At 41.1% G+C, this 14,111-nt stretch overlaps 1 long non-coding RNA gene across 1 annotated transcript; it reads right to left on the bottom strand.

The window, feature by feature from the left end:
• Positions 1–1,421: 1,421 nt before the first annotated feature.
• LOC123732129 (uncharacterized) lies at positions 1,422–2,478 on the bottom strand. The gene is made up of 2 exons (XR_006762985.1): positions 2,429–2,478; positions 1,422–2,029 (listed from the first exon to the last, which is right to left on the bottom strand). It is a non-coding gene; the product is annotated as an uncharacterized lncRNA (long non-coding RNA).
• Between the last annotated feature and the right edge of the window lie 11,633 nt (positions 2,479–14,111).

Here is a 14,111-nt window from a genome sequence, read left to right as displayed (position 1 = left end):
ATAGCAACTAGTCGGGTCCAACTAGTCAAGCAGTATGTTAAGTGGGGGAGTATCATTGATTTGAAATACAGTTTTGCTACCTCTGTGGTCAAACAATTTCGTATAAATCGGAAATTAGCTAGGTTGAATTTGGTTATTTGAATGACCTTTTTCACATGCTTTTTAAAAGAGAGGTTGGAATCAAGTATGATTCCAAGGTACTTAAAATCAGATACCACCTGGAGCTTCTCCCCTGACACATAGACATCTGGCTCAGTAGCATCTGTTGCCCTCTTTGTGAAGAACATGCAAACTGCTTTTTTCACATTGAGATGCAAACACGAGTCACTGAGCCACTTTGTAACCTGGACCATTACAGTAGTGAGTTCTTGTGCAGCTTGTTGTTTGCTCTTTGCATGCACATATATCACTGTATCATCTGCATACATTTGAACTTCAGACCCAGTGCAGACGGAAGGCAGATCATTAATGTACAGGCTGAACAGGAGGGGCCCCAGTATTGACCCTTGGGGCACGCCCACATCATAGCTAAGAGTGGGCGACAGCTCATTGCTCACTCTGACACACTGAGTTCTGCCTTCAAGGTATGATTTCATCCATCTCAAGGCGTCGGGGGAAAAGTAGAACTTGGACAATTTTGTGATGAGAACCTCATGGTTAACAGTATCGAAAGCCTTCCTTAGGTCCAGAAACACAGCCCCAACAACGCCCCCTTTGTCCATCTTGGACTTCACATTTTCCAGAAGAAAGCAGTTGGCCTTTTCTGTGGAGTGTTTCGCTCTGAAGCCAAACTGCATGGAGTGTAATGTGAAGGGGCTGTTGTTGAGGTGGGAAATCAGTTGTTCTGCTACACACTTTTCAACAACCTTCGACACTACAGGTAGTGTACTAATGGACCTGTAGTTACTCACATCAGCAGGGAAGCCAAATAACAACCATATCAATGATGTGTAAATGAAACCAGTTTTAACAACACAGTGTGGTGATTCATTATATTAATGACTATTAACTTAGGTGGTGTATTGTCATGAATATTTAGATATAATAATAATATTATATCTCATGACTAGAGAGATATTCTACATTGTTACTCCAGTGTGTCTTATTGAACATGACTAGAGAGATATTCTACATTGTTGCTCCAGTGTCTTACTGAACATGATTAGAGAGATATTCTACATTGCTGCTCCAGTGTGTCTTACTGAACATGACTAGAGAGATATTCTACATTGTTGCTCCAGTGTGTCTTACTGAACATGATTAGAGAGATATTCTACATTGTTGCTCCAGTGTGTCTTACTGAACATGATTAGAGAGATATTCTACATTGTTGCTCCAGTGTCTTACTGAACATGATTAGAGAGATATTCTACATTGCTGCTCCAGTGTGTCTTACTGAACATGACTAGAGAGATATTCTACATTGTTGCTCCAGTGTGTCTTACTGAACATGACCCTGATTAGAGTGAAACATCATGTTGTGTTTGACACAGAGACCACCTGACACAGGGACGCTGAGGCACCACAACCCCAAAGATGAAACCCTGGATAGAGGGGCTCAGTGAATGTGGAGGTGAATGTGATCAGGTGGGTCAGTGTGTCAGAGGAGGCTCTATAGAAGGACAGAGTGCCGGCTGACCAGTCCAGATACACTCCTACTCTGTGGGAGCTGGAGGAGGGGACGTCTATGAAGGTGGACTTCTTATTGTGCCTGGCTCTGTAACTGTTTTCAGAGCAGACCACACTCCAGGACTTGTCATTGAATCCAAGCCAACAGTCCTCACCCCTTCTCTCCTGCTGATTCCTTTATATGCCACTCCTATATCAACCTCTCCCCCATTCCACTCTGCCTCCCAGTAACAGCGCCCAGTCAGACCCTCTCTACACAGCACCTCTCCACAGTGCTCAAATCTCTCTGGGTGATCAGGATACGGATGGTACTTTCCCATATGTGTCACCTTTTTGTTCTCCTCAGACAGAAAGCTGTATCTGAATACTGTGTTTGGGTCCAGTGTGAGATCACAGACATCTGATGGATGAAACCAGACACAATATTAGAAATCATCATCATTCACATTAGAATGTTAACTCACTTTTCACTAATTCATTTAATGTAGATGTTTCTAGGTATCAAAAGGAGAAGTTAAGGTAACTTGAGACTTGTTGAATGATCATATGTTATACTGTATGGTAATATAATACACACTTATTACCAATAATTACACACACACACACATTTCTTATGTAACACAAACTCGCCACACACACACACACACATTGTCAAATCAACTCTTTGTAAACTTTGGTGTCCCTGATTTCTGCTTCTGTAGAACTACAGATGATATTTAATATGACCAAGTCAGTAATGATGGTGGTCTTTGACTTTGACTTAACTTAAGACTTATTCTTCACAGCAGTCAACACTCACATTTTCTAAGTCCAGGTTTCATTCTGTTCTCTCCACCAAGTTCCACACTGTAGCGGTAAGCAGAAGAACACACACCTGAACACACACACACACACACACCTGAACACACACACACACACACACACACCTGAACACACACACACACACACACACACACACACACCCTGAACACACACACACACACACACACACCTGAACACACACACACACACACACACCCTGAACACACACACACACACACACACACACACACACACCTGAACACACACACACACACACACACCTGAACACACACACACACACACACACACACCTGAACACACACACACACACACACACACACACACACACACACAAACTTTGTCCAAGTGGTGGTCAGAATGTTTGTCTTAACTAGCCTGAAAAATCAAACATGTCTGATATGAACATTGACATAAACCCTCTACATACTTGAGTTTCTCCAGTCTGCAGTGTGGATCCTCCAGTCCAGCAGAGAGCAGTCTGACTCCTGAGTCTCCTGGGTGATTGTAGCTCAGGTCCAGCTCTCTCAGGTGTGAGGGGTTTGACCTCAGAGCTGAGACCAGAGAAGCACAGCCTTCCTCTGTGACTAGACAGCCTGACAGCCTGCAAAGAGTCAAATCATATTAAAATCACACTGCTATTCTTTGGTGGTGAAAATAGTGGCAGTATATTTCTTCAACATATTCAGATATCAGTGTCCTGAAACCTTCCATATCTATTCATAAATTAATGTATCATATTATAAATTACAAATTATCAATGTGTTACCTGCAGATAGAAACATGTATAGTACAAATATTTGAGTAGACTGACCAGACCAGTTTAAAAGCAGTATCAGTCAAAAGACAGACAGTGAGGTATCAGATTTAGATTGTATTGAGTATACAGTCCACACCATATCTATTTTGACAGTGAAGATAACATTTTAAATGTGGCTCTAAACTCCAACATTTTGGATTTCAGATCAAATGTTTCATATGAGGTGACAGTATATAATGTCACCTTTTATTTGAGGATATTTTCATACATATCTGTTTCACTATTTAGAAAAATGAAAGCACTTTATGTATCTAGTCCCCCTATTTAAAGAAGTCATATGTTTTCTGACCAATTCACTCATAGTGGCTTAAAGTAGTCACAAGTTGAGTATTTGATCCGATATTCCTTGAACGCAGCGACTACATTAAGCTTGTGACTCAAACTCGTTGATTGATTTTGCAGTTTGTTATCGTTGTGTTTTGGGTTGTGTTTTGCCCAATATTAAAATGGTGGATGGTGTAACGTCTGCTTCCAGCTCACACTCTCAAACACGTAGATCCCCCTGAACGCAGCTCACTCTCCAGATCCCAGTCACCTGAATTCTGATCACCTGTTCACACACCTGTATGTCATTATCAAACTCTATTTAGTTCAGTTCTTTGCACCCCCATCATTGTGATGTAATGTTTGATTTGCGACACACGGCTATTCGGAGCGCTGACTTTCCTTTAATTTACTCCTCCCGTGTATGATAGTTTTTGCCTGCCTCACTAATGATGCCTTTTGCCTATTCCCTGCCTGTACCTTAGCCCATTGGATTTCCTGTTATCAACCTATTCCCTGCCTGTACCTTAGCCCATTGGATTTCCTGTTATCAACCTATTCCCTGCCTGTACCTTAGCCCATTGGATTTCCTGTTATCAACCTATTCCCTGCCTGTACCTTAGCCCATTGGATTTCCTGTTATCAACCTATTCCCTGCCTGTACCTTAGCCCATTGGATTTCCTGTTATCAACCTATTCCCTGCCTGTACCTTAGCCCATTGGATTTCCTGTTATCAACCTATTCCCTGCCTGTACCTTAGCCCATTGGATTTCCTGTTATCAACCTATTCCCTGCCTGTACCTTAGCCCATTGGATTTCCTGTTATCAACCTATTGCCTGATCTCCCGGACCACGGCCTTTTCCCTGCCTGTTGCATTTTTGGACCCTTTTTGATCTTCTGCCTGCCCCTGGACCTGTGGTCCTTTACAATAAACACCTGCTGAGCCCTGCACTTGAAACCAGCTCTCTGTCTCCCATCGTGTTCATTACAGATGGTGACTGGAGTCATTTTATTTATAAGTGAGTAGATAACATGTTTCTAAACACTACTAAAAGCATCCTGATGATGCCATGATTAAGAAAAATCATGAATGAATCATGAATAATAGTGAGAAAGTTACAGAAGCTACAATAAAACATGCTAACCTCTCACCATTACCAATAACAGAGGCTACAACAAAACATGCTAACCTCTCACCATTACCAATAACAGAGGCTACAATAAAACATGCTAACCTCTCACCATTACCAATAACAGAGGCTACAACAAAACATGCTAACCTCTCACCATTACCAATAACAGAGGATACAACAAAACATGCTAACCTCTCACCATTACCAATAACAGAGGATACAACAAAACATGCTAACCTCTCACCATTACCAATAACAGAGGCTACAACAACACATGCTAACCTCTCACCATTACCAATAACAGAGACTACAACAACACATGCTAACCTCTCACCATTACCAATAACAGAGGCTACAACAAAACATGCTAACCTCTCACCATCACCAATAACAGAGGCTACAACAAAACATGCTAACCTCTCATCATTACCAATAACAGAGGATACAACAAAACATGCTAACCTCTCACCATTACCAATAACAGAGACTACAACAAAACATGCTAACCTCTCACCATCACCAATAACAGAGGCTCATTCCTCATTACTGATCTTTGTGCCTCTGTAAATTTCTCATTCATCATCATTAACGATTCATTCATGATTATTCATAATCATGGTAGCATCCACATTAATGTAGAAGTGTTCAGAAACATCTTCTATTCTTACTGACAATACAAGTGAAGTGACTCCAAAATGACAGGACATTATTAACCATTCAGTTTCTATTAGGAAAAACATCATCCAAAACACAACCAAGACAAACTGTAAATGAATTCAACAAGTTAGTAGAATCACAGGCTTGATGTAATCACTGCAGGCATGGAATATGGGACTAAATACTAAACTTATGATTAAATAAATTTGTCCAAATAATTAAGACTTCTTCAAATGGGAGAACTAAACTCAGCAATAAAAGAAACGTCCTCTCACTGTCATTTGCGTTTATTTTCAGAAAACTTAACATGTGTAAATATTTGTATGAACATAACAAGATTCAACAACTGAGACATAAACTGAACAAGTTCCACAGACATGTGACTAACAGAAATGGAATAATGTGTCCCTGAACAAAGGGGGGGTCAAAATCAAAAGTAACAGTCAGTATCTGGTGTAGCCACCAGCTGCATCAAGAACTGCAGTGCATCTCTTCCTCATGGACTGCACCAGATTTGCCAGTTCTTGATGTGAGATTACCCCACTCTTCCACCAAGGCACCTGCAAGTTCCTGGACATTTCTGGGGGAATGGCCCTAGCCCTCACCCTCCGATCCAACAGGTCCCAGATGTGCTCAATGGGACTGAGATTTCGGGCTCTTCGCTGGCCATGGCAGAACACTGACATTCCTGTCTTGCAGGAAATCACGCACAGAACATGCTGTATGGCTGGTGGCATTGTCATGCTGGAGGGTCATGTCAGGATGAGCCTGCAGGAAGGGTACCACATGAGAGAGGATGATGTCTTCCCTGTAACGCACAGCATTGAGATTGCCTGCAATGACATCAAGCTCAGTCCGATGATGCTGTGACACACTGCCCCAGACCATGACGGACCCTCCACCTCCAAATCAATCCCGCTCCAGAGTACAGGCCTCGGTGTAACGCTCATTCCTTCGACGATAAACGCGAATCCGACCCTCACCCCTGGTGAGCCAAAACCTCGACTTCGTCAGTGAAGAGCACTTTTTGACAGTCCTGTCTGGTCCAGCAACGGTGGGTTTGTGCCCATAGGCGACGTTGTTGCCGGTGATGTCTGGTGAGGACCTGCCTTACAACAGGCCTACAAGCCCTCAGCCCAGCCTCTCTCAGCCTATTGAGGACAGTCTGAGCACTGATGGAGGGATTGTGCATTCCTGGTGTAACTCGGGCAGTTGTTGCCATCCTGTACCTGTCCCGCAGGTGTGATGTTCAGATGTACCGATCCTGCGCAGGTGTTGTTACACATGGTCTGCCACTGTGAGGACGAACAGCTGTCCGTCCTGTCTCCCTGTAGCGCTGTCTTAGGCGTCTCATAGTACGGACATTGCAATGTATTGCCCTGGCCACATCTGCAGTCCTTGTGCCTCCTTGCAGCATGGCTAAGGCATGTTCACGCAGATGAGCAGGGACCTTTCTTTCTTTGGGTGTTTTTCAGAGTCAGTAGAAAGGCCTCTTTAGTGTCCTAAGTTATCATAACTGTGACCTTCATTGCCTACCGTCTGTAAGCTGTTAGTGTCTTAACGACCGTTCCACAGGTGCATGTTCATTAATTGTTTATGGTTCATTGAACAAGCATGGGGAAACAGTGCTTAAACCCTTTTCAATAAAGATCTGTGAAGTTATTTTGATTTTTACGACTTATCTTTGAAAGACAGGGTCCTGAAAAAGGGATGTTTCTTTTTTTGCTGAGTTTAGATGCAGAAAGTGCTTTCATATCTAAAACGGTAAAAAATACAGTCTTGGCCAAAAGTTTTGAGAATGACACAAATATTAATTTTCACAAAGTCTGCTGCCTCAGTTTGTATGATGGCAATTTGCGTATACTCGAGAATGTTATGAAGAGTGATCAGATCAATTGCAAATAATTGCCAAGTTCCTCTTTGCCATGCAAATGAACTGAATCCCCCAAAAACATTGCCACAAAAGGACCAGCTGACATCATGTCAGTGATTCTCTCGGTAACACAGGTGTGAGTGTTGACGAGGACAAGGCTGGAGATCACTCTGTCATGCTGATTGAGTTCGAATAACAGACTGGAAGCTTCAAAAGGAGGGTGGTGCTTGGAATCATTGTTCTTCCTCTGTCAAACATGGTTACCTGCAAGGAAACACGTGTCGTCATCATTGCTTTGCACAAAAAGGGCTTCACAGGCAAGGATATTGCTACCAGTAAGATTGCACCTAAATCAACCATTTATTGGATCATCAAGAACTTCAAGGAGAGCGGTTCAATTGTTGTGAAGAAGGCTTCAGGGCGCCCAAGAAAGTCCAGCAAACGCCAGGACCGTCTCCTAAAGTTGATTCAGCTGCGGGATCGGGGCACCACCAGTACAGAGCTTGCTCAGGAATGGCAGCAGGCAGGTGTGAGTTTTTCGGAGGATGGCCTGGTGTCAAGAAGGGCAGCAAAGAAGCCACTTATCTCCAGGAAAAACATCAGGGACAGACTGATATTCTGAAAAAGGTACAGGGATTGGATTGCTGAGGACTGGGGTAAAGTCATTTTCTCTGATGAATCCCCTTTCCGATTGTTTGGGGCATCCGGAAAAAAGCTTGTCCGGAGAAGGCAAGGTGAGCGCTACCATCAGTCCTGTGTCATGCCAACAGTAAAGCATCCTGAGACCATTCATGTGTGAGGTTGCTTCTCAGCCAAGGGAGTGGGCTCACTCACAATTTTGCCTAAGAACACAGCCATGAATAAAGAATGGTACCAACACATCCTCCGAGAGCAACTTCTCCCAACCAGTCAGGAACAGTTTGGTGACGAACAATGCCTTTTCCAGCATGATGGAGCACCTTGCCATAAGGCAAAAGTGATAACTAAGTGGCTCTGGGAACAAAACATCGATATTTTGGGTCCATGGCCAGGAAACTCCCCAGACCTTAATCCCATTGAGAACTTGTGGTCAATCCTCAAGAGGCAGGTGGACAAACAAAAACCCACAAATTCTGACAAACTCCAAGCATTGATTATGCAAGAATGGGCTGCCATCAGTCAGGATGTGGCCCAGAGGTTAATTAACAGCATGCCAGGGCGGATTGCAGAGGTCTTGGAAAAGAACGGTCAACACTGCAAATATTGACTCATTGCTTCAACTTCATATAATTGTCAATAAAAGCCTTTGACACTTATGAAATGCTTGTAATTATACTTCAGTATTCCATAGTAACATCTGACAAAAATATCTAAAGACACTGAAGCAGTAGACTTGTGAAAATTAATATTTGTGTCATTCTCAAAACTTTTGGCCACGACTGTATATGTATGAATACCTTTAAATAAAAGGTGACATTCTGTACTGTCACCTAATATGAAACATCTCAAATCCAAAATGCTGGAGCATAGCACCACATTTAAAACTGTAAGCTTCACTGTCCAAACACATATGGTGTGGACTATGTGTGCCTGGTAAACACATGTGGATCTGGTGAACAGTTATCACTTGTTGACCAACTACAGGAATACTGACCTCAGAGTCTCCAGTTTACAGTTGGGATTCCCCAGTCCAGCAGAGAGCAGCTTCACTCCTGAATCCTTCAGGTCATTGTTACTCAGGTCCAGCTCTCTCAGGTGTGAGGGGTTTGACTCCAGAGCTGAGACCAGAGAAGCACAGCCTTCCTCTGTGACTCCACAGCCTGACAGCCTGCAAAGAGTCAAATCATATTAAAATCACACTGCTATGCTTTGGTGGTGAAAATAGAAGCAGTATATTTTTATTAACATATTCAGATACATCAGTCTCCTGAAACCTGCCATATATATTCATAAATTAATGTATCATTATTAGAAATGACAAATTATCAAAGTTTTGCCTGCAGATAGAAACATGTATAATACAAATATTTGAGTAGACTGACCAGACCAGTTTAAAAGCAGTATCAGTCAAAAGACAGACAGTGAGGTATCAGATTTAGATTGTATTGAGTATACAGTCCACACCATATCTATTTTGACAGTGAAGATAACAATTTAAATGTGGTTCTAAACTCTAACATTTTGGATTTCAGATCAAATGTTTCATATGAGGTGACAGTATATAATGTCACCTTTTATTTGAGGATATTTTAATTCATATCTGTTTCACCATTTAGACAAATAAAAGCACTTTATGTATCTAGTCCCCCCATTTGAAGAAGTCATAAGTATTCTGACCAAATCACTCATAGTGTATTAAAATAGTCAAACGTTTAGTATTTGGTCCCATATTCCTTTAATGCAACAACTACATCAAGCTTGTGACTCAAAGTCGTGTGTTGCATTTGCAGTTTGTTTTGGTTGTGTTTTGGGTTATGTTTTGCACAATATTAAAATGGTGGATGTTTTCTGTCTAAGTGAGAAGATACATGCTGGAGCATAGCACCAAATTTAAAACTTTAAGCTTCACTGTCCAAACACATATGGTGTGGACTATGTGTGTCTGGTAAACACATGTGGATCTGGTGAACAGTTATCACTTGTTGACCAACTACAGGAATACTGACCTCAGAGTCTCCAGTCTGCAGTGGGGTTTCCCCAGTCCAGCAGAGAGCAGCTTCACTCCTGAATCCTTCAGGTCATTGTTACTCAGGTCCAGCTCTCTCAGGTGTGAGGGGTTTGACCTCAGAGCTGAGACCAAAGAAGCACAGCCTTCCTCTGTGACTCCACAGCCTGACAGCCTGCAAAGAGTCAAATCATATTAAAATCACACTGCTATGCTTTGGTGGTGAAAATAGTGGCAGTATATTTCTTCAACATATTCAGATATATCAGTGTCCTGAAACCTTCCATATCTACTCATAAATTAATGTATCATATTATAAATTACAAATTATCAACGTTTTGCCTGCAGATAGAAACATGTATAGTACAAATATTTGAGTAGACTGACCAGACCAGTTTAAAAGCAGTATCAGTCAAAAGACAGACAGTGAGTTATCAGATTTAGATTGTATTGAGTATACAGTCCACACCATATCTATTTTGACAGTGAAGATAACATTTTAAATGTGGCTCTATACTCCAACATTTTGGATTTGAGATCAAATGTTTCATTTGAGGTGACAGTATAAAATGTCACCTTTTATTTGAGGATATTTTCATACATATCTGTTTCACGTTTAAAAATGAAAGCACTTTATGTATCTAGTCCCCCTATTTGAAGAAGTCATAAGTATTTTGACCAATTCATTTATAGTGTATTAAAGTAGTCAAAAGATTAGTGTTTGGTTGTAAACTAGTTGGTTGCATTTCCAGTTTGTTTTGGTTGTGTTTTGCCCAATAATAAAATGGTGGATGATGACTGGATAATTTTCTGTCTAAGTGAGTAGATAACATGTTTCTAAACACTAAATTAATCCTGATGATAACATGATTAATACAAATCATGAATGAATCATCAATAATAATGAGAGAGAAAGTTACAGAGTCTACAACAGAACATGCTAACCTCTCACCATTACCAATAACAGAGACTACAACAAAACATTCTAACCTCTCACCATTACCAATAACAGAGGCTACAACAAAACATGCTAACCTCTCACCATTACCAATAACAGAGGCTACAACAAAATATGCTAACCTCTCACCATTACCAATAACAGAGGCTACAACAAAACATGCTAACCTCTCACCATTACCAATAACAGAGGCTACAACAAAACATGCTAACCTCTCACCATTACCAATAACAGAGGCTACAACAAAACATGCTAACCTCTCACCATTACCAATAACAGAGGCTACAACAAAACATGCTAACCTCTCACCATTACCAATAACAGAGGCTACAACAAAACATGCTAACCTCTCACCATTACCAATAACAGAGGATACAACAAAACATGCTAACCTCTCACCATTACCAATAACAGAGGCTACAACAAAACATGCTAATCTCTCACCATTACCAATAACAGAGGCTACAACAAAACATGCTAACCTCTCACCATTACCAATAACAGAGACTACAACAAAACATGCTAACCTCTCACCATTACCAATAACAGAGGCTACAACAAAACATGCTAACCTCTCACCATTACCAATAACAGAGGGGGTTTGATCTTTGTTAGTAGAATCACAAGCCTCACTGCAGGTGTCAGGAATCCCGCTTCCTGAGTCTGTTTCTGCCTGAGCTGACTGTTTTCTGTTTGGAGTCTAAGGGTGCGCTCAGAAACCTATCTGCTTGCCAGGCGACGAAGTTAGGCGGGAGATCTAGTGATTACCCTACACCTGCATCTCATCAACCTTCTGCACACCTGGTCCTGATCATCACCTCTTCATAAGCCCTGAGCTGACATCCATTCCCTGCTGGATCGTTAGCAACGAACAGCCTCATGTTTCCTGAGCTAGTCTTGTTGTTTTGTTCTTGTTACTGGTTACTCCCCCCCCCCGTTTACTCTGTCTACAGTCATCCTCCCGGAACATTCAACTCCCTTGCCTGGCCGTCGGTGGATACAGTGACGTCATTGAATCCACCCATCTACTCTCATCAACTCACCTCCGCTGCCGCTCCGTCTCCTGGATCACTCAAATTACACATCAAGACTACCAATAAATACTCACCTTCATTTTACTCACCTGGTCTGCTTCTGGGTTCTGTCTTAGAGAAATGTGACAGCAGGCATGGAATATGGGACAACATGCTAAACTTATGACTACTTTAATACACTATAAGTAATATGTCCGAATAATTACGACTTTTTCAAATGGGAGAACTACATGCATAAAGTACTTTCATATCTGATAATACTGACCTCAGAGTCTCCAGTTTACAGTGTGGATCCTCCAGTCCAGCAGAGAGCAGCTTCACTCCTGAATCCTTCAGGTCATTGTTACTCAGGTCCAGCTCTCTCAGGTGTGAGGGGTTTGACTTCAGAGCTGAGACCAGAGAATCACAGCCTTCCTCTGTGACTCCACAGCCTGACAGCCTGCAAAGAGTCAAATCATATTAAAATCACACTGCTATTCTTTGGTGGTGAAAATAGTAGCAGTATATTTTTTCAACATATTTAGATATATCAGTGTCCTGAAACCTTCCATATCTATTCGTAAATTAAAGTATCATATTATAAATTATCAAAGTTTTGCCTGCAGATAGAAACATGTATAGTACAAATATTTGAGTAGACTGACCAGACCAGTTTAAAAGCAGTATCAGTCAAAAGACAGACAGTGAGGTATCAGATTTAGATTGTATTGAGGATACAGTCCACACCATATTTATTTCGACAGTGAAGATAACATTTTAAATGTGGTTCTAAACTCTAACATTTTGGATTTCAGATCAAATGTTTCATATGAGGTGACAGTATATAATGTCACCGTTTATTTGAGGATATTTTCATACATATCTGTTTCACCATTTAGAAAAATGAAAGCACTTCATGTATCTAGTCCCCCTATTTAAAAAAGTCATATGTTTTCTGACCAATTCACTCAGTGTATTAAATTAGTCAAAAGTTTATTATTTGGTCCCATATTCTTTGACTGCAATGACTACATCAAGCCTGTGACTACCATGATTGAGAAAGATCATGAATAATAATGAGTGAGAGAGTTACAGAGGATACAACAAAACATGCTAATCTCTCACCATTACCAATAACAGAGGCTACAACAAAACATGCTCACCTCTCACCATTACCAATAACAGAGGCTACAACAAAACATGCTAACCTCTCACCATTACCAATAACAGAGGCCACAACAAAACATGCTAACCTCTCACCATTACCAATAACAGAGGATACATCAAAACATGCTAACCTCTCACCATTACCAATAACAGAGGCTACAACAAAACATGCTAACCTCTCACCATTACCAATAACAGAGGCTACAACAAAACATGCTAACCTCTCACCATTACCAATAACAGAGGGTACAACAAAACATGCTAACCTCTCACCATTACCAATTTATTTATTTATTTCACCTTTATTTAACCAGGTAGTCAAGTTGAGAACAAGTTCTCATTTACAATTGCGACCTGGCCAAGATAAAGCAAAGCAGTTCGACACATATAACAACACAGAGTAACACATGGAGTTAAACAAATGTAACCCTCTCACCAGGCTTGAATATGACTCTCACAACATTAACATATGTAGAGTATCTCAGCAGCATGGGATGTTAGGTGAGAAGGACATCTCCAATACGAATTCCTATTGTAAACTATCTAGGGTTATGACAATAGGGTATTAACTTCAGATGAAATGATTATAGGTTTCTGTTATTGAATCAGGATAAACCATCCCATGCATTAAATTAAAACAATTAATGACTCCACCAAGGCAACATACATAATGTTCCATATGTGTATTAAAACATTTTCAAACACAAATACATGTTCAGACACAACATCAAAAGAAAAAAATAATAATAATAAACCCCAATGAGTCGTGCACAACCCGTGTCCAAATTAAGCACCTCACATTGTGGTTACTCACTACTTGGTAGATATTCCCTCAGCGAAGTATGTCAGTTCCATGCAGGTTTCCTCACCAAGTCCAAGGCAGCACAGCGACCCATGCAGACAGTACTCCTTAGTAACCGATATCCCCATGGCAACACGAACTCGTTTAGCTTCCCAAGCAATTATCTCCCGGTGTCACACGATGCTAGGCTAACCTCTAGGGTGGCTAATACCTCCACAACGAGACGGTAGCTTCAGTCTTTACTAAGTTAACTAAATTATAACAACTCTTTTATTAAATAAAGCATGTATTTCCCTTCATGTCTTAGTAGCTATGGGTTTTGTTGTAGTT

The sequence above is a fragment of the Salmo salar genome, unplaced genomic scaffold (assembly GCF_905237065.1).
Source record: "Salmo salar unplaced genomic scaffold, Ssal_v3.1, whole genome shotgun sequence".
In the NCBI taxonomy this organism is placed as follows: domain Eukaryota; kingdom Metazoa; phylum Chordata; class Actinopteri; order Salmoniformes; family Salmonidae; genus Salmo; species Salmo salar.
Note: the sequence above shows the minus strand (reverse complement) of the source record. Positions and strands in the feature narration are given on the sequence as shown.